This window comes from Lepidochelys olivacea (assembly GCF_965140295.1).
Source record: "Lepidochelys olivacea isolate rLepOli2 genome assembly, chromosome: 3".
In the NCBI taxonomy this organism is placed as follows: domain Eukaryota; kingdom Metazoa; phylum Chordata; order Testudines; family Cheloniidae; genus Lepidochelys; species Lepidochelys olivacea.
This window is the reverse complement of record NC_140413.1, coordinates 84,121,587-84,142,917: the sequence shown is the minus strand read 5'-3', so window position 1 is coordinate 84,142,917 and position 21,331 is coordinate 84,121,587. Positions and strand designations below refer to the sequence as shown.

Genomic DNA, 21,331 nt, shown 5'->3' with positions numbered 1-21,331 from the left:
TCTTCCCAGAGCCACATAATCTGCAGTGATCTGCTCAAGGTCATTCTTGGCAGTATCATTGGTGCCCACGTGGAGAAGCGGGAAGGGGTAGCAATCGGGGGGCTTGATGAGTCTTGGAAGTGTCTCCGTCACATCGTGAATCCTAGCTCCTCGTGTAGTTCCCCTTTCTGAAATTAAATGCTACAGCGTTGGGCCACTGTGGTGTTCTCCCCACCACACGGGATGTTAAATTTAATTATATTATGGTCACTGTTACCAAGCGGTCCAGCTATATTCACCTCTTGGACCTAATCCTGTGCTCCATTTAGGACTAAAACAAGAATTGCCTCTCTTCTTGAGAGTTCCAAGACTAGCTGCTCCAAGAAGCAGTCATTTAAGGTGTCAAACTTTATCTCTGCAACTTGTCCTGAGGTGATATATACCCAGTCAATATGGGGATAGTTGGAAACCCCCCATTATTATTGAGTTTATTTGAATAGCCTCTTTAATCTCCCTGAGCATTTCAGTCACTATCACCATCCTGGTCAGTAATATATCCCTACTGCTATATTTTATTATTAGAGCATGGAATTACTATCCATAGAGATTCTATGATACAGTTTGGGTCATTTAAGATTTTTACTTCATTTGATCATATGCTTTTTCACATCTGGTGCCACTCTCCCCCAGCATGACCTGTTCTGTCCTCCTGATATATTTTGTACCCTGGTATTACTGTGTCCCGTTGATTATCTTCATTCCACCAAGTTTCTGTGATGCCTATTATATCAATATCCTCATTTAATACGAGGCACTCTAGTTCACCTGTCTGATTTAGACTTCTAGCATTGGTATATAAGCACTTTAAAAACTTGTCACATTTTAGCTGTCTATTACATGATGTAATTGAATGAGACTTCTTTTCATTTGATTTTTTTTTCTGATCACATCCTACCTGTATTTTAACTTCCTCTCCTCCTTACTAGGACATAGAGAATCTCCATTAGTAGATCCTCCCCATGTGCTCCTCCGCACCTGTCGGCTTTCCCCCAGACATTAGTTTTAAAACTGCTCTACCACCTTTTTAATTTTAAGTGCCAACAAGCTGGTTCCAGTTTGGTTTAGGTGAAGTCCATCCTTCCTGTATAGGCACCCCTTTCCCAAAAGTTTTCCCCAGTTCCTAATAAATCTGAACCCCTCCTCCCTACACCATCGTCTCATCCATGCATTGAGACCCTGCAGTTCTGCCTGTCTGTCTGGCCCTGCACATGGAACTGGAAGCATTTCAGAAAATGCTACCATGGAGGTCCTGGACTTCAATCTCTTACCTAGCAGCCTAAATTTGGCCTCCAGGACCTCTCTACTATCCTGCCCTATGTCATTGGTACCTACATGTACCACGACCACCGGCTCCTCCCCAGCACTACATAGAAGTCTATCTAGATGTCTTGAGAGACCTGCAACCTTTGCTTTAGGCAGGCAAGTCACGATGCGAGTCTCCCGACCATCGCAAACTCAGCTGTCTATGTTCTAATGATCAAATTGCCCATTACTAATACCTGTTTCTTCCTAAGAACTGTTTTACCAACAAAACTGCTAGTGTAGAAATCAATAACCTACTTGCCCTCCAAAAATTCCTTGCCCATCCAAGGGAGGAAAACAGTATGAAAAAAAATTCTTTTGTAGTAGAAATGAGGCAGACACACAAAGCCAAGAGGCTTATGAAATCTTGCTGGGTTTTTTGCATTTTGTGTGTGTGGTTGTTTTTTTTTTGGGGGGGGGGGGGGTTGGGGTTTTTTTTTTTTTTTTTTTTTTTTGAAACAAGAAGTTTCATCTTTTTAATCTGACAGCTGGGAAGCACTGTGCAAAAGAAAAGCAGCCACAGGGATTATCCTGCAGGAGAAGGGACAAAGACAGATAAAGGCAAAAGGGGAGGATGGGAGAGAGGGGGAGAGACACTCTTTCCCTCCCCCTCCTCCCCCAATGGAGGCCGACTAAATACCAGAATGGACTCACTAAAGGAAGTAAAAGATTAGTTGGATTAGGATTTAAACAGATTATAATTCATTCTTGAATATTTACATTTTAATAACTTTTGGAAGTAAATGGTTATTCTTTAAAATGTGAATTAAAAAAGTTCGTGTTTTGGATAAACATCCATATTTTCCTTACATTAACTGAAATAGTAAGTAAGTTGTTTAGATATGGAAGTAATTGACATTTTTTGTGGGGAAGACAGTTATACTATTACTGTTCAAGAATTCCCTGTTTATCTTCTAGTCTGATATAAACCTCCTGTTCTAAAAATCTCATGCATTTTCTTGCAAAAACAATTAACCCCCCCTTACTTAAGTTTGAGACTCCTTGCTTTTGTAACTGAGGTGATGAGGAAGTAATCCGCTTAGGAGGGTGGAGGAATGATCCAGCCAAAAATATATGAAGAATTCTGGTCTTGCAAGCCCTGTAAAGTTCCCTTAATCAGCAAAATGGTTGGCTTACCACAGAAGCCCCAAAAGAAAATAACTCCAGTTCTGTATCTGCAAGTTGTGAAATAGGTGTGAAGGAGCAGCCAACTGTTAATGCAATTGAATATTATAGTATTGATTCTTGGGGTTGTTTTTTCATTCCTGTCCATAGCTATACACAAAATGGGAGTTACAGCTTTTATGGGGGGATGGTGCACGAAAGGAGAGGACAGGAATGCACGTTAATAAATGGCGAGGATGGAAGGATTGTGTGATTGGGATATGCGATGAATCTTTTTTTGCCCTGATAACTGGTGGTCATGAAGGAAGGGGAATTCTCTGAATTGTGCATGATTCTTTCCTCTTTTTGCTGAAAGCTCTGTTTTAATGGGCATGAGACAGCCCTTCACATCAGTATCTCTTAGGGCCCCAGTTTATTAACATTCAGCTGGCATAGACCAAGAGCCATAAAGGCTAATTTATGGGATGAGCCCTTAAACGATACCAACTTGAAATCTATTCAGCTTCAGGAAGTTAGTTTAAAATTAGAGGTAGGTATAGTACCTACTTGTGACTCCCCTTGCCAACTTTTGTGGTTTTAGAATCTAATTTTCTTAAACTAAGTTTTCCCTATTGCTGTATGAAAGACCTACACAAAGTGAAATTGATTGTACACAGTGCATTGGATAGCACTTTAAGTAAAACTAAAATGATAGGTAAAAATAGTTTCCCTCCAATCTCCTTTAGTTAGAGTAATAGCTGTTACTTGAAAGAATAGTAGGCTTTAAACTGATGTAAAATAAAATAACAATTTCATTTCAGTAAGCTGCACTACAAACCTAGTGCTTAAAGTGAATTTCCAGGTTCATGGTTGACTGTGTGGATGACATTTGCCTTCCCTTTCACCCACATTAATGGTTCTGCAGTGCCTGTGGAAATGTAGATGAGCCAGCCAATGCCTTTGGGCAGGATGGCCTTTACTAAGGGTACGTCTTTACTACCCGCTGAGTCGGCGGGTAGTGATTGATCTATCGGGGATCGATTTACTGCGTCTCATGTAGACACGATAAATCGATCCCTGAATCGATGCCTGTACTACACCTCAGCAGGAGGAGTAAGTGGAGTTGATGAGGGAGCTGTTGTGGTCGACTTGCCACCATGAGGATGGCCAGGTAAGTTGAACTAAGATACTTCGACTTCAGCTACGCTATTCGTGTAGCTGAAGTTGAGTATATTAATTCAAACCCCCCACCCCAAGCGTAGCTCAGGCTTAAGGCTGGTGTTTCACTCTTTAATTGCCAGAAAAGAAGATCATTGGAAGTTACCAATGTGTCCCTACAACACTGAACCCATAGGGAATGAGTACAGATCGCTGTTGCTGCTACCTTGTTGATGGAATGGGTTCTTCCTTCATTTCCACCCTTTTCCTTTCCCTTCTAGGAGAGTTGAGGGGGAATTAATCCCCTGCAATAAGGAGGTGGTGCAATAAGGCAGCCAGCTTTAGTTATACCCTACCGCTACATATTTTTCCTCTTATGAAGTACCAAAGGACCCAAGTGCTCCTGGTGATGCCAGGAACAATATCAAATGGCAGTATATGCCTTTAGGCATGGTTCAGTACTGAAGCAGAATTCCAACATTTTATCTTCAGTTTGAAAAAATCTTAAGTTTCAAATCAGGGTGAATTTGATTTAAATCCATGATTTAAATCACTAGTCACTCTATTTAATCATGGTTTTCTATATAAAAGTGCATTCTTGTTGATTGTTATAACCTTAATACAAATTCTTCATAACTCAGATAGATGTAGGTTTCATTTTTAGAAGGTACACACTATACATTTTTAAACAATGATTTATTTTGAAAACTTTTCAATCAGTGTTACAGCTATATCCGAAAATGAATGATTGTTTGGTTATTTCATTTACCAAAGGTAATTGAAGCAGATATTTTTGAAGTCATTGGGAGGTGAACTATCTCTAATTCAACAGGTTAATCATTAATATTTGGAGGATTTTCTTGCCATGCTGTATTAAGAGGAGAACATCACCAGAGAGATATTTAAATTGTTTTATTTAACTAAAACAACAATGTTAAGTATTCAACAGCAAACATACAATATTTTAACAAAAAAGCATATGTCCCTCGCTTCTCACATTTATCTCCAGATTTCTTCTCCTTGCCCAGATCTATTCTGCCCCCAACAATCTTCTATTCATTTAACTTTTTAAAACTTCACACTTTTAGAGAGAAGTAAGGGATTGACTCTGTGTACACAAATTTGGAGAGTGACAATAGAGTTGAGGTCTGTTATTCCTCACAGTCAGTCAGTCAGTTATAAATAAATAAAATAAAAAAACATTTTTGCTGGTAACATGCTTGTTAACCCTGGGGAGACACATCCACAGTTTGAGAACTGCAAAACTGAGCATCTGTGGTGGTATCTTCTAGACTGAGCACTACTCCAATTGGGTAGATAGAAAGATTAACCTAAATAATCTATACAGAAGCGTGTAGAACCCCATAAGATTGGGTCCCTAATCCATGAACTATTGGAACTCATTTACAAAACTTTCCTCAAACATTATAGACGCTCCCCAGGTTATGCAAGACCCGACTTATGCAAATTCGCACTTACGGAAAAAGTTCCATAAGCCAGAAATAGGATTTTCGAGTTGCGGAAATTTTTGCATAATGTACGGGTATACGTTTCCAACTTACACAAAATTCGAGTTATGCAAGGCTTTCTGGAATGGAAGGATTGCGTAAATCGGGGGGCATCTGTACAGGAATATATTGTCTCATACCATAGAATTAGAATTTATAATCCCTATTCCATGATGAGATATCTTTGAGCTATAATGTATCTTAATTAAAACTATCTTTAATTTGTTTATTTAAATAATTTTTTTTTATTCAAATGCTTTTTGAGGGAGAAGAAACCTATCATTGATTTTTATCCACCCTGGGTTTCATAATCCATGCTTGCATTAAAATTTGAGTAAAAATCTTGGAAAGGTTTCTATGCTGGTGTCTTCTGGTATCATGTAAAAAAAAATCAATTTGTGCACATCTTTGTTTCTTTAATTTTATTTGTAGGTTGACAGAAATGTTATCCCTTAAGTCTGGAAAACTTCCGTTTGGGAACTGGTGATTACTGGCAGGCAAGAGTTCTAATTTCTGCACACAAGGTAGTGTCTCTAGGTTTTATTTTAGGAATAATACATTAGTTCTCAATACGGTGGCTATCTTTTTTTTTTTTTTTTTTATAGTCTGAGGTGAGGTAGTATATTTTTGACTTGCTGCTTTAGCACCCAGGAAAAAATGATAGTGAAGGCATTGAAATGCTGCATGCTTTTCAAACCAGAACTTCTAAGTCCAAATTCTTCCACGTGTGTGGCAAAACTTGTGGAGAGTCTTAGTAAAAATATATTAGGTTTTTGTTTTCATAGAAAAGTGCAGTAGTCTTTAAATGTTCAAATATTGTGTTTTTATACTTGCCACGGTAACTGCTGTGCTGACAAGAGACATACAGTATATGAAAGGCAGGGCAAGTAAATCTTGTACATCATTTTTGGCTTGAAAACTACTTTCCTTTAGTGTGTTTTAGCATATAATAGACAGAATCAGTGCTTGTTTAAACAGCATTATCTCAGAAGACCTTATTTTGCATCCCTGTCTCTGTGTAAACAGTTGTTTACCGTAATGCCTACAGTAGATTATGAAATGTTGCACTTGCATCTAATTTATACAAACATCAAAAAGGAAGCACTGGACTTCTATAGCATCAGGTGATCAAAAATTCAGATAGAAACAGTATAAGACACAAGTGCAAGTTCATATTAATTTAAATTATTTGCTTTTGGTAACATTTTTTTGCTGGACACAGTTATTTAAGAAATACACCCATCAAGAGCTGGAAGCCCTAGTTTCTGTTTCCTGCTCTAACACAGGTTACCTGGCCATCCTTCTTCAGCATGTCAGTAATGTTTTTGTCTCCACTTCCCTATTTATAAAATGGGTGTAAAGGTGTAATTCACAGGGATGTTATGATATTGAGCTGTTCTGCGATCCCAGAATGGAAAGATCTACATAAGTGGAAAGTATTATTCATTATTGTGGATGTGTGTAAAGTAATCCCTGAAGACCAAATATTTAAAGATATTTAGGTACCTAACGATCCATCTAGGTGCCTATGGGGACTTTCAAAAGCACCTACAGTGCCCAACTTCCATGGCCCTAATTACCTTTAAAATCTGGGCCCTTAGTGACTACTTATGGGGCGAGGATATGAGAGAAGAAATGAATCATGAACAATAGATGTCAGTCGTATCGGAGTTTCCGACATGATGGTGATGAAGGCAGTATAACAACCTATATAGAATAGAATCTGAAAGTCTATATGAAAAAAAAGTTTGAAAGATGCTTGCTTCATCACCCTAATGTAAGTATCCAGTGGTTAGCTCTCAAGGTTGAACTGCTCTGAATTTTGTGGTTCCACTTCATGCATTCCATTCAAATTTTTTTAAAGTGAATTTTAAAGTTCAGTGGCTCATTATATGGGGTGGAACAGATATCTATGGCACTAAATTTTATTTATGCCTTAGGTATGGTCTGTAAAAAATGTTTAAAATAACTGTATAGGAACTTGATAATATCCCTTTAAATAGCTTTTGGGCCCTCACTCTCGTCTGTGTAGAATAGCAGTGTATATAGGTAGGTAGGTAGGCCAGCCTTTTATGTTGTATAAATAAGCATGATTATTTGGACCTCATTATGGCTGTGGTTTCTTCATATTATACATGTGTAAAGAGCAAAAGACGTAATTGGTGATGATGATAGGATCCTTATCCAGGAATACAGTGATAGTAGAGCACTAGTGAAAATGAAAAGGAAACTACAGTCTGCAGCCAGTGGAACTGAGTTAACTGCTAACTTTAAATAAAAATGTAGAAAGAGTTAAAAAGTCTGGCTATTGGGAGGTGGAGGGGAATTGACTTGCTTGAGAACTCATTAGGACTTGCTCTCTGATATTGAAAGACTAGGGTTGCCAACAGTCTAATCACACAAACCCAAACAACCTTGCTCCACCACCTTCCCCGCCCCTTCTCTGAGGCCCCATCCCACTCATGCCATCCCCCCCTCCCTCGTTCACTTGCTGTCTCCCCCCCCCCCCCAACCTTCACTCACTTTCACTGGCTTGGAGTGCAGGAGGGAACGTGGGCTCTGGGCTGGGACCAAGGGGTTTGGAGTGTGGGAGGGGGCTCCGGGCTGAGCCTGGGACAGGGGGTTGAGGTGCAGGAGGGGATGTGGGGTACAAGCTCTGGGAGGGAGTTTGGGTGCTGGATGGGGCTTACGACTGGGAGAGGGGATAGGGATGTGGGGTGCAGGCTCTGGGAGGATGGGGCTCAGAGCTGGGGAAGGGGGTTAAAGTTCAGGCTCTGGGAAGGTGCTGGAGGGGGCTCAGGGCTGGGAGAGGGGATGGGGGTGGCAGCTTTGTAGAAATTTTGGTGGTGCCCAGACTCCACCCCCTCACCTGCCTAAGGCTCTGAAAGGGAGTTTGGGTGGGGGAGGGGGTCTGGGGTGCAGGCTCTGGGAGGGAATTTGGGGGCAGGAGGGGATGTGTGGGAATGGGGTGAGGGTGGAGGCTCTGGGATGGAGTTTGGGGGCAGGAGGGAATGTGTGGGAAGGGGGTGAGGGTGTAGGCTCTGGGACAGAGTTTGGGTGCTGTGTGCAGGCTCTGGGCTGGGACAGGCTGGGGGTGCAGGAGGGGATGAGGGGTGAAGGTGCTGGGACTGAGTTTGGGTGTGGGGTGGGGGTACAGGCTCTGGGAGGGAGTTTGGGGGGCAGAGGGAGGGGGTGCAAGCTCTGGGAAGGAGTGGGGGGGTGCAGCGCTTACCTGGGGCTCCTAGGCAGGGCAGGCTGGGAGTCTCCATGTGCTGCTACTCCTAGGCACTGCCCCTGCAGCTTTCCATTGGCTGCAGGGACACTTGGGGTGAGACACAGACCCACCCAGGGGCTGCAGGGAGGGGCCAGCAGCCATGTGGAGCGAACAGGGAGGAAGCGGCTTAGCTCCGCTGTGCTGCTGATGGTGAGTGAGGGCCCTAGACTGTTTTCAATGGCCCGGGGGACGTGCAGGGGGTGGGGGCTGGGGGCAGAAGGTGGGGCCGAGGGAGAGACCCAGCCCCAAACATTGCTGGAGGCGGGTCCTGGGCCAGGAATATTCCTGGGGGCCAGGAATATTCCTGGAGCCCAGGCACCACGGGTCCATAAGTCTCACTGCCCATGGGTGGGGATGCAGGGTGCAGGCTCCAGGCTGGGGCAGGGAATTGGGGTGTGGGAGTGGGTGAGGGGTGCAGGCTCTGGTCAGGTGGCGCTTACCTTGGGCGGCTCCCAGTTGGCAGTGTAGCAGGGCTAAGGCAGGCTCCCTGCCAGCCCTGTCCCTGCGCTGCTCCCAGCAGCAGCTGGCATATTCCTGCAGCCCCTGGGTGGGCAGGGGTCTCTGTGCATTGCCTGAGCGCTGACTCTGCAGCTCCCATTGGCTGGGATCTGTGGCTTATGGGCGCTGTGGGGGCGGAGCCTGCCTTAATGCTGCTGTGCTGCTGACTGGGAGCTGCCCGAGGTAAGCAGGGCCTGTGGGCACTGCCCTGAGAAGTGGCCTGCGGGTGCCGCCCCTTGCAGCTCCCATTAGCCGTAGTTCCTGGTCAATGGGAGCACCTCTTCCCCACTCCCACCCAGGGGCCGCAGGGATGTGCCGGCTGCTTCTGGGAGCAGTGTGGGGCCAGGGCAGGCAGGGAGCATGCCTTAGCGCTGGTGTGCCACTGGACTTTTAGCACCTAAAATCTTCCAGTTTGGCTTCAGTAGTCTCCAGGAGCCTGATTCCAGGAGACTCCCAGCGAAACCTGGAGGTTTGGCAACCCTATGAGAGACTGGAACAGTATATAATTGCTAACTGGTATAATTGAGGAAAAAATGGCAGTTTGAGGCCTGGTTTATACTACAAAGTTAGGTCAACATAAGCCACCATTGGTGTTAACCTACTTGTCTCCCACTGATGATAAGCTCTCCATTAGGCAGACATAGGAACACCACCTCCCTGAGCAGTGTGGATTGATGTACTGAATTAACGCAGTACAATGTAGACACTGTGTTACCTATGTCCATCCTAACGGTCCTCCAGCATCTATCCTTTCATGCCCAATGCTGACAACTCTGGTCACAGTTGTGAACTCCATTTTCTAGGGGTCTTTGAGACTAGCATTGCCTGCCTTTAAACCTTACGAATTTTTGAAACGCCTTTTCCTGATTGTCCATCTCAGCAAGCCTACTGAACAGCTCTCTATTGTTGCATGCAACTGCCTAGCTGACCGTGTCCAGCTACATGTTCCAGACATGCTCCCACCTGAAGTAGACCGTAGATATTGCATCTCCTGGCCTGTGAGGAGAAGGGGCTGTGCAAGTACAGCTATGGACCAGCTGGAGAAATTAGGACATCTATGAGCGGATTGCGCAAGGGATGCTTGAGTAGGGGTATAATAGGGATCAACAGCAGTGCCGCATGTGAAAGCAAAGGAACTGCGGCAGGCATATTGGAAGGCCAAGGAGGCCAACCGTTAATCCAGTGCTGAGCTGCAGACCTACCACTTTTACAAAGAGCTTCATGCCATACTTACGGAGACCCCACTACCACCCTGCATACCATTGTGGATACTTCTGAGGAGCCTGAGTCGCAGGCCCCTGGCATAAACAGCAAGGACAAGGAGGAAGAGGGAGAAGGATGAGGGGGACATGTGACAGGTAGGGCCCAGCTCTGCCACAAGCCAGGACCTGTCTGAGTCTTCACTACAGTCCTGTCAGTCCAATACAGGCAAACCCAGTTCAGGGAAAGGAACCTCGGGTAAGTGTGTAAATTTATCTCCCATGACAGTGTTGGTGACCCCAACTTAGCAAGACACAACTATCAACTTTTCATGAATTTACTTGTACTAGAAAAGATAACTATCTCTCTGTTGTATTGCTATCTGGTTTTCATGCCCTGTAGAGTTAGGCGGAGGTCCATGTGGAGCAGTTTATGTAGAGAGAGATGTCCCTTAAATCCTCCTGAGGGAGCTCAATGCACCTTTCATGGAGGTGCACTGCAATCCACTCCTGAAGGTTTTCTAGGGATGACAGCCTTATTTCTTTCTCTGCAGTAGGTCACTTGCCCGCACCATTGCAGTAAACAGGCCAGAAGCATACTGTCCTGGATGGCTTTGGTTTGCCAGGAGCAGTTATGCTCTCTGTTCCTTTGTGGCCCTTAGGAGTGAGATATTAACTAAAATCACTACTGCCTGTGGAAAGTGGTGCACGTATACAGTGCCATTGCCCTATACTCAGTTTCATGCAACCGAGCAATTCCCTCCTCATTTCCCTCACTCCCGGTAGGCCATACTCACCAGGGCTGGAGCTGTGAGTGGTGCTGTGCATATGCACTCTGAAGCAGAAGTGTCAATAAGCATGTCTTTGTTTAAAATGTTAGGGAACGAGTTCTGAATTGTTACTTTTTGCTTTCCATTGTGACTATACTGATGATCAGCTCTGTTTTATGTGTAACTGCTGCTGTTGTGGCCTTGAGGGGTTTCCCCCTCCACACCCACGGAATGCCTGAGCTAGATAAGGAGGAGAAAGAAAAGAACTCAGCATGACACATTCAGCAAGATCCTGCAAGTTTGTACTGCATCAGACTGTGAACAGAAGGCCTGGAGGATGAATATTGCATACTGTTTGGAGAAGAAAAGAGCAGACAGGAGAGAGGCCCAGGAGTTAGAGAGGGAAATGCACCAGGACATGACTGGATTTCTCTGGCAGCAAACAGATGATGCAAACTTTTGTGGACCTACAAGTTTGACAATCTGTCTCCCCTCCCTTTGCAGTCCAAGGAGAACTCCATTTCAGTACCTCCCTACACCCTCTCTCAGCATTCCATTATGGCTTCAGAGGTTGCATCTCTACCCCTACCACTGCACACCAGGATTAAGGACAACCACAGCTTCACATACTGAACTGTGAGAGCCATAGTTGATGTGTGTAGTGTGACTGGGTCGGGCCATATGAGAGTGGTCCTATTGAAAATTTCAGGGGTAGAAGGCAGGTATATTAGCCTCAGGATAAGCAGGTCCCATTTCCCCTGATAATTGAACAGGGGTTACTCCAGGATAATTAGGACACCTGGGGCCAATCAAGGGCCTGTCAGAACCTGTTAAAAGCCTCCCTTCTAGTCAGATAAATGCTCAATAGGAGCTGTGGGAATCGGGTGTGCTACTGGAGAGTCAGATGGTGCAGACACTGACAAATGCTTCGAGCAGGGGGTTGGACTAGATGACCTTCTGGGGTCCCTTCCAACCCTGATATTCTATGATTCTATGAATGCCAGGAGGGAGATCTCACAGGTACAGAGGTGAAGAGCAGAGGAAATCCTGCCCAATAGGGTGTACAGCCTTTCCAGGCCCCAGAGGTTTGGGGGAAGAGACCCTGCCAGAGGGGAGAGACTGAACTCTGTGTCTGGCTTGCTGCCGCTACGCCCAGAGGAGCTACGAGAGACTAAGAGGCTTCCCTCCCCCACATCAGGGAGTCCGGGAGGAACCTCTGCTCCAACAAAGTGGGGACAGTAAACCCAGGGGCATGGGGAAATTCCCAGGGAGAGAGGAATCCCCCAGCCCGCTGCTAAGAGAAAGCATGGAACCCACTGAGGCGGAGAAGGAGCTCTTCCACAGTAGCCTAAATAGACATGAATGTTCCTCACTCTTCTTCAAGCACTGCTTCATGAATTTATTACAGTTTTCAAGTTTTGCTTTTAGCTTGCACAGAATTTTATTTTGAAGTGTTTTTGTTACTCAATAAAATTATTGCTAGGAAAATAATTCATTTAGTAGTTCCCAACATATACTGAAGAATGCCTGGTAGTAGTGAAAGCACCCACTTGTTGTACATTGTGATACAACTCATAGGATCAGTGACAGTGTAATAATCATAAATGTACAGCAAGCACCACAAAATAAGTTAATTGTTGGTGTTTTGTTCATAGATGTGCACCACTACACAATTCCTAACAGGCCCCCAAACTCTAGGACAGGTAGAGCACAGTACACCACAACACATTATTGTGGCTCGCTGTTACAGTGCTCTTTCAAGGCCGCCCTGAGCCATATGTTGAGCTCTTCTGGTAGCCCTTGTTGTCTGGCTATTCAAACTCAGCAGACAGCTGCTCCGTCTCTACCCCACAGCAACTTACCTCCTTTGCTTCACAGATTTTATGCAGGACACAGCAGGCAGCTATAACAATTGGGATATTTTTCTTGCTGAGATCCAATCTTGTGAGAAAACAACATCAGTGCCCCTTCACTCTACCAAAAGTGCATTCAACTGTCATTCTGCACCTGCTAAGCTGTTAGTTTAATCTTTTGTTGGGGTTGTCCAGGTGGTTGGTGTACAGCTTCATGAGCCAGGGGTGCAAGGTATAGACTGGGTCCCCTAGGATCATTGTTGACATTTCAACATCACTGGTGGTAATCCACCTGTTAGGAAAGAGAGTCCCTGCTTGTAGATTTCTGAACAGTCCTGTGTTCTTAAAGATGCAATCAGCATGCACCTTCCCTGACCAGCCAACACTGTCAGAAGTGTCCCTAATGATCCACTGATGCTTGCATAATGATAGAAAAACAGCAATTTCTGTTGATGTACGCTGTGCCAAGGTGATCTGGTGCAAAACTGGAACTGAATTCTGCTCATGCTGTACAGTGCAGTCTGCATAATGTTATGACCGATATCATTTGTAAGTCATATTTTTTTGAGCAAAATCCATTTTTACTGGTAACTGGATACCAGTAGCCTGCACAATATCAGGAGTAAATGTGTATTGACAGTGTATTCTGTATTTTTCCTTAACAAAGCAAAGTAGTTGGGAAACGGTCTCTGTTGGAATCACATTTCCATGTACATTGGGATAGTTCACTTTCTGTAATATCCTTTCCATCCTGTATTTCTTGTTAAAGAATCATAAGTTGGCTGTGATTAATTTCTGAACAGGAAACATCTTGATGCCCTCAGTGCTTTAAGTGAGAAATGAAAATAAATCCTTAAGAGGAAGCTAAGTAACCACCTCCCACGCAGAAGTATTTTTTCCTTCTCTAATTTCTACATGATATGTATATTAAAACGTTTAAGGTTCTTTCCCCATGTGTGACTGCTTCCAACTTCCATGTATCAACCCAGCATAGAAAGTTATCTATGTGATGTCTTGTTTCAATTTTGATTCTAATTTTCCTACTCAGACCTAGAATTATAGGATACAAATAAGTGTGTTGGTTTTGTTGCTACTGGTCAGAACTTGGATGGGTGGGATATTATGCGGGAGAGGTGGTAGCAAAGCCTATACCTAAGATGCCAAAGGGCTGGTTCCTTGCAAGCAGATTTTGTACCATTATAACTAGATCCATTTAGAAACTGATACCCACTAGACGAGGGTTGTTTCTACTTAGCTTGGCTACTGTGGCAAATTGCCGGCACAACTATGATGGGTCTCGCGCTTTCTCTTCTTGGGTGGGGGTTAAGGGCACTGTTTCTCGCCCCTGAACTGGGGTATTAACTGCCTCACTAGTGTCCTAGAGGAGGGGAGTGGAGAGGGAGGGACCTGGGCCCGCCCTCTACTCCAGCCCATGGGCCCCTAGGGATAGCAGTAAACCAGTAGAACTAGCGGTTCCTTCCCCTGGGCTACTTCCCTCTCCTCTCCTTCAGTTTGTGGGGCTTCCTGCCCTCCCTCTGCACAGACCAGGTGTCCCTTTACTAGGGTCATGGTCTTCTTAGCCCACCGCAGCACTTCTCCAAACTTTTCTCTGCTTCCCTCCAAACTGCTCTCTGCTTCAACATCAGTCCACTCTTGTTTCAACTCCTCCAAACTGCTCTTTGCTCCAATGCCAATCCACTCTGCTTCAACTCCTCCTCTTGTCTGATTGAAGCAGGGTTTTTTATCATGTGACTGGCTTCAGGTGCTTTAATTAATTTATAGCAAACTTTCTTCCCTCTACAGGGAATAAGGCTCCCTTCTAACACTCTCCTGCTGCCCTCTGGCCATACTGTATCACACTACCAATAGCAGTCAAGATGTATAACAGTGCACGGTACCTTGGGTAATTACTAGAGTGGCTAGCCTGTACTGAAGTCCATGTTTCTGCAGCTTGACTGCTACCAGTACTTGAGCTAACTAGCCCTAAATTAGTAGGGTATAAAAGCATATGCTGCGGTCGCACTTCCAACTGTTGACCTACCCAGTGTGGGTATAGTTATATTGGCATAAAGATGCTTACATTACTATAGCTTATTCTAGAAGATAGTTTCCTCTGGAAATTGGTAGGAATAAGTTATTTTACGTCACTATAGATTTTAACTTTCCAGGAAAATTTTTCTACCAGCCTGAATTTTCTTTTTCTGCCTATTCTTCCCAGCTAACCACAATATATAAACAAATTCCTACATCTTGTGTAGATAGATATAATCAGATATACCAATTAAGCACCTTTATACTGGTATAGCTGCATCCACACTAGGGGCTTGTGATGCTTTAATTGTGACTCTAACTTCGTATAGTGGTAAATCCACATAAATTTCTTGTTGACAAATCCTAATATTTTTCCTTATAAAGGATTCTTGTGATCTTTTCTTTGAAACCCTATCACACCTCCAGTGTCTGCAGCAAGCCTTTAATGTTTGTGGCGGGGGGGAACCAACAGAGCTACAGAAAGTGCCTTTTTCCTGGTTCCATGAAATACCATTCAGATTTAGCTAAGATATGAAGTATTAAAAATAGGTCTTCCCTTGTTTCACTTGCAAGCATCACAAAAACTTTGGCAACATGCCCAAATCACTGAACATTCAAAGGCCGGGTTTGCATTGTTGCCACAGCAGCACCATCCCCATCACAAGCTGCACTGGGAATACCAGGCAGCTCCTACACCAGCTGTAGCAGAATGGGAGTGGAAGAGAGGCAGGATGGGCTCTGTCCCCCTGTAAATCCTTAGACTCCTAACTTAGGCCACTGACGCTATCTTCCTCTCCAAAGGCAACATACAGGGCAGAAGGTTTCATAACTCTGGGAGATGAGATGAGCGGGAGATGCTGGCTGGCTTCCCCTGAACCCAACAACCCACCCTGCTGCAAGTGAACAGTCCTAATGTTGCAAACAAAGGCTAGTCCTATAGCTCAAGGTAGTAGTACTGTGCTCTGAGATGTTTAGGGTTCAAGGTTCTAATCCCACAGACTCATGAGTGGAATTGTCACGCATGATATAATTTGTCTTTACCTTTTTCCTTTAAAAGCAATCAAAAAACCCTAGGAACTTATGTATTCATATGTACATGCACACTTTTCCTAGCTGTACTGGAAGAATTTTATTTAAATTGCACAGTCAAGCAGTCCAAAATTAGGAAATGCCAGATTTACAGTTGTCTGTGCAACTTTAAGTCTGTCCTCCCTGTGCATATGTAGTATGATACAGCTTTTAATTACCCAATGAAATACTTTTTTCCCCCAGGACCTTTGTCGGATTCAATGCACAGAATGGACATAGGAAGTGCCAGCTTTTCAGTTGCCCCCTAACTTTTTAAGTGCTTAACTTTAGAAGAATATTCAGGTTGTCATATTTTTGTATGTGTAATATTATATAGGTCAAAGAATATCAGAGTAGCAAAAGGGAAGTCCCTGTACTCTCTCATATTGTCTCAGCTCTCTGGTGGAGCTCAGTTGCATTGTTACAGTCTATTCCAACACTCACAGGAACTCAGGAAATGCTGATATTGCAGAAAACAGGGGCATGGTCAAGAGCAACATACAGCTTTGTTCTATTTTAATTGCTTCCTTCAGCTTTATTTCTATAGTGATAAATTGTGTACTGTATCTGTTGGGGATAGAGAGAAAATTATAAATTGTAATTCAACTTTTTATTTTAAAATGTGGTTTGCAGATTCAAATAGCTAAATACAAAGCTATAACACATCCTTTCATAGCATAATTAGAGCATTACAGAGCAATGAATGAAATGCTGGACAATTGAAAACCAGAACCTAAAATAGGGGATTAGCACCCGTCTTCCTCTGTCTCGTACTTTGTGGTCCATATCTTTTTCTTAATGTTAGCTAAGCCACAGAAAATGTGAGTTCACTTTGCAAGATTGTACAAAATGACCATTCAGTATGTACCTTTAAATCTGTCATTAGATTGGCAAGGAACCCCAAACTCTAGAGGGTTAAACATCTGATCTCTCCTAGTAGTCTTGTCTTGGCTGTGACTTTTGCAGTGGTCTGACAGGAAAAGAAAACAAGGCTATAATGTCAGTGCTGCCAGTTCAGGAATATATTTAAACTATCATAGTCTGTACACTTTTTGCAGAAAGGGGGCATCCTTTAAGCAAGATTTAGAGTCGTTATTCGTACATAGGCTGGATGCATCTTTAACTTCCATATGAATGAGGTATTTACCAGCATACGACTTCCAATCAGATGATAAATAGTTGTTCATAACAGGATGGACCAGACAGCCAGTAAAACATTCCCAGGTTACTAAATTAGCACTTGATTGTTTTATTTTGAATGGTAAAGGAAAACTACAATAATTTACAATAAGACATTAGAGAGCAGAATAAATATTAACTAAATTAGAATTCCTATATTGAAAATGAATGTTTAAAATACATTTTTTAGAAATATGAGTCACTATTTTAGTATCTCATTCAGTGGATGTCATCATTCTTAGTGAGGCTGCCATTTAATGATACTGGATTGTACTTCACAGCAGGAGGCACAGTTTCATGAGACAGCATAACGCTTAAATTCAAGTTCTATTAGCAATAATTGCAAATCAAAGTCAGATTGCTTAAGTACGTTCTTAAGACACTTTTTAAAAAAAAGTATAAGCTAAATTACCAATTGGTTTAAGCAGCTGTAAATTACCAAAACCTAAAACTAGGACTTTCAAGTGATTAAAAAAAAAAATTGTGATTAATTGCGTGGTTCATCTCACTGTTAATAGAATATCATTTATTTAAATATTTTGGATGTTTTCTACATTTTCAAATATATTGATTTCAATTACAACACAATACAAAGTGTACAGTGCTCACTTTATATTTGTTTTTGATTACAAGTATTTGCACTGTAAAAAAACAATAGAAACAGTATTTTTCAGTTCACCTAATGTAAGTACTGTAATGCAATCTCTTTATCATGAAAGTTGAACTTACAAATGTAGAATTACCTACAAAAAACCTGCATTCAAAAATAAAACAATCTTAAAATTTTAGAGCCTGCAAGTCCATTCAGTCCTACTTTTTGTTCAGTCAATCGCTCAGACAAACAAGTTTGTTTACATTTGCAGGAAATCATGCTGCCCGCTTGTTTACAACGTCACCTGAAAGTGAGAACAGGCATTCTCATGGCAATGTTGTAGCCAGTGACCCAAGATATTTACGTGCGCTAGAGATTCGTATGTCCCTTCATGTTGCAACCACCATTCCAGGGGACATGCGTCCATGCTGATGACAGGTTCTGCTCGATAAGTCCAAAGCGGTGTGGACTGATGCATGTTCATTTTCGTTATCTGAGTCAGATGCTGCTGGCAGAACGTTGATTTTCTTTTTTGGTGGTTCGGGTTCTGTAGTTTCCACATCGGAGTGTTGCTCTTTTAAGACTTCTGAAAGTATGCTCCATACCTTGTCCCTCTCAGATTTTGGAAGGCACGTCAGATTCTTAACCCTGGGGCAAGTGCTGTCGCGATCTTTAGAAATCTCCCATTGGTACCTTCTTTACGTTTTGTGAAAGTGTTCTTAAAATAAAAAACCTGCTGGGTCATCATCCAAGACTGCTATTAACATGAAATATATGGCAGAATGTGGGTAAAACAGAGCAGGGGACATGAATTCTCCCCCCAAGGAATTCAGTCACAAATTTAATTAATGTATTTTTTTTAATGAGTCATCAGCGTGTCCTCTGGAATGGTGGCCAAAGCATGAAGGGGCATACGAATGTTTAGCATAGCTCGCACATAAATACCTTGCAATGCCGGCTACAAAACTGCCATGCAAATACCTGTTTTCACTTTCTGGTGACGCAGTAAATAAGAAGAGGGCAGCATTATCTCATATAAATGTAAACAAACTTGTTTGTCTTAGCGATTGGCTGAACAAGAAGCAGGACTGAGTGGACTTGTAGGCTCTTAAGTTTTACATTGTTTTTGAGTGCAGTTATCTAAGAAAAAGAAATCTACCTTTGTAAGTTGCACTTTCACGATAAAGAGATTGCACTACAATACTTGTATGAGGTGAGCTGAAAAATACTATTTCTTTTGTTTATCATTTTTACAGTGCAAATATTTGTAACGAAAAATAATATGCACTTTGATTTCAGTTACAACACAGAATACAATATATGTGAAAATGTAGAAAAATATCCAAAATATTTAATAAATTTCAATTGGTATTCTATTTAACAGTGCGATTAATTGTGATTTTTTTGAGTTAATTGTACGAGTTAACTGTGATTAATCGATAGCCCTACATAAAACACAAACAACCTATCTTAAAACATGCTCTTAAAAACAAGACTAGACACATTTTTTGTTCTAGTTGTGTGCTGTGTGGAGTCTTCTATTTCTGTATCCCAGACTGTCCTCTGACTGTATCTCCATCATATTAGACTTAACATGGTCCTAAATGAACTGCATATATCTCCTTCCAGAGTCTACACATGGCTTCCATTCTGCACCACTGTTGACAGCACCATCATCTTCCCCATTACTCAGGCCTGTAAGCTGGAGGCCGTGTTTTAATTTTCTCTCTTCTTTGCCACACGTATCCAGATTGTGTCCAAAGCCTGTTGCTGCTGCTTCCACAACATTTCTAAGATATGACTTTTTTTTTTCTGTCTCCATAGCTAAAGTTTTCATTCAGGCATCCTCATCTCCTGTCTTGATCACTGTAACCACTATCCCAACTAGCCTTTCTGACACTCACATTACTCCCCTCCATTCTATACAAAATGAGTTGCTAAGATAGTCTTCCTTGCAATTTGTTCTTAACTTGTCACACACTCTGCTTTTGAATCTCTCCACTGGCTCTCTGTTCTCCATTGCAGGAAATTCAAAGTTTTTGTCTTTGTCATCAAAACCCTGCATAACTCTACTCCAGCCTACCTACTGGTTCTTGTCTTTGCTCACCTGTGACCCCCATCTCCTCTGCTCCACCAGTAATGCCAGCTTTATCATGTTGTCTGTTTCTCACAGCCACCTCAATGCTTCCTTCCCTGCCACCTCATGGAACACCCTTCCAAAACTTGTCTCCCAGGCCTCTACCCTCTTGCCATTTAAATCCCTCCTGAAGACCCACTTCTACTGAGACACCTATAAGAAATAAACTGTCATAATGGTGAGAGATGTGCAACTGGAAATAGTTTTATAATTCTAACTTTCAGAAAATAGTTGTACTGGCAAGATGTGGCCAATAACCACAGTTTGTTTCCCTTTCTCCTACCCTTTGTTTGTCTGTCTGTTTTTTAAATTGTAAACTGTTCAGGGCAGGGACTGTTCCTTCCTTCGTTCATATATATTCTGGACATTGTCAGAAATAAATTAATTATAACAGTAATAAGTTATAGCGAAAGGTATTCTTTGAGACTACTGTTATACACAGACTTCGGTATGTTGAGTCTCATGAGTACTTTCAGCTGCCCCAGAACGTGACCACTAGCCAAGTTATGTACGCTTGAAAGTGGCTAATTGCAATTAGTGTAAATTTTAGCTGTTCAAAATTGGTAAGTTTTTATTTTTAGGCCTTTAAGAAGTGTATCTTTCCACTATGAAAATTAGTTCCTATTCTCTTATTCTTTGACTAGGGGGAAAAAAAGAAACTCCAGTTTGCCATAGGACCAAGCAGGTTTGGAATTCTGGTTTAAAAGCATCATAGGAACCTTTAGTATTAAGGATTAGAGGGTTTCGTTTGTTCTTTCTGGTGAGCAGGTCCCATCATTATACAACAGTTAGTTGATATGCTGCTATAATGTCATCAGGCCCAAAGAGCCTGTCAGATCATGACTTTAGAAAATGTCACTATACCTTATTGTAAAATAGTTGCTGTAGCAGAGGTGAAGAAACAAAACTGGAGTTTGCTACAGACCATGGAAGTTTGAAATAAACCTCTGATGTAGGGCAAAATTTTCAAAGATCCTAAGTGACTTTAAGTCCCATTTTCAAAAGTTACTTAGTTTTAGGCATTAATAATCCTAAGTATCTCTCTATAGCACTTCTATGCATACTTGCAGTACTTTTTTACTTCAGTTATTGTGTGCTGGTTTCCATTCTTCTATTAGGTGGTTGCAACAATTAGTTTTAAGAAGAAACACTGTCCCTCTTCTAAGGAGAGAAGCAAATAAACAAGATTCCAAAACAGTAGTAATCAGATTATGTGAATTTCATTTGTGCCATTTTGATGTTAGAATTGCACAGCTGCCAGTTTAATAACAAACAGCATTATTTTAAGCCTTTGACTTCATTAAAGCATACCCATTGCCAACCTTTTCCTTAAACTGGCGATAGCAGATGTTGTTAGTTATCCCCATTGCATATTGTGTGAATGTTGAATAAAGAGGGAAGATAATCTTTAGTTTAAGTATATATTAATATGTTTATTCCACAAGCCAGATCACATGTCTGGATGTGTAGCTCTTTGAATCTTGTTTTCTGTTAATTACTTTCTAAAAACCCCACTGAAAAGTTACAAAATGTATTGCTTGGTCTCTGTTAAATAAACAATTTTTGAGTACTCATCTCAGGATATGTTGGTCACATCACAAAATCTCATTGTATTAAGA

General features: G+C 42.2%; 1 protein-coding gene across 3 annotated transcripts in view; it reads left to right on the top strand.

Moving 5' to 3' along the window:
* The window catches only part of SESN1 (sestrin 1), a 136,035-nt gene that overhangs the window by 39,636 nt on the left and 75,068 nt on the right, over window positions 1-21,331 (top strand). The window contains exon 1 of one of the 3 annotated variants that reach the window (XM_084624105.1): window positions 5,610-5,635. The exons of the other annotated variants lie outside the window; for them this stretch is intronic. The gene's annotated coding sequence lies outside the window, so the exon portion shown is untranslated. Of the gene's footprint in view, window positions 1-5,609; window positions 5,636-21,331 lie in introns of those variants that run through there. 3 annotated transcript variants of the gene reach the window in all.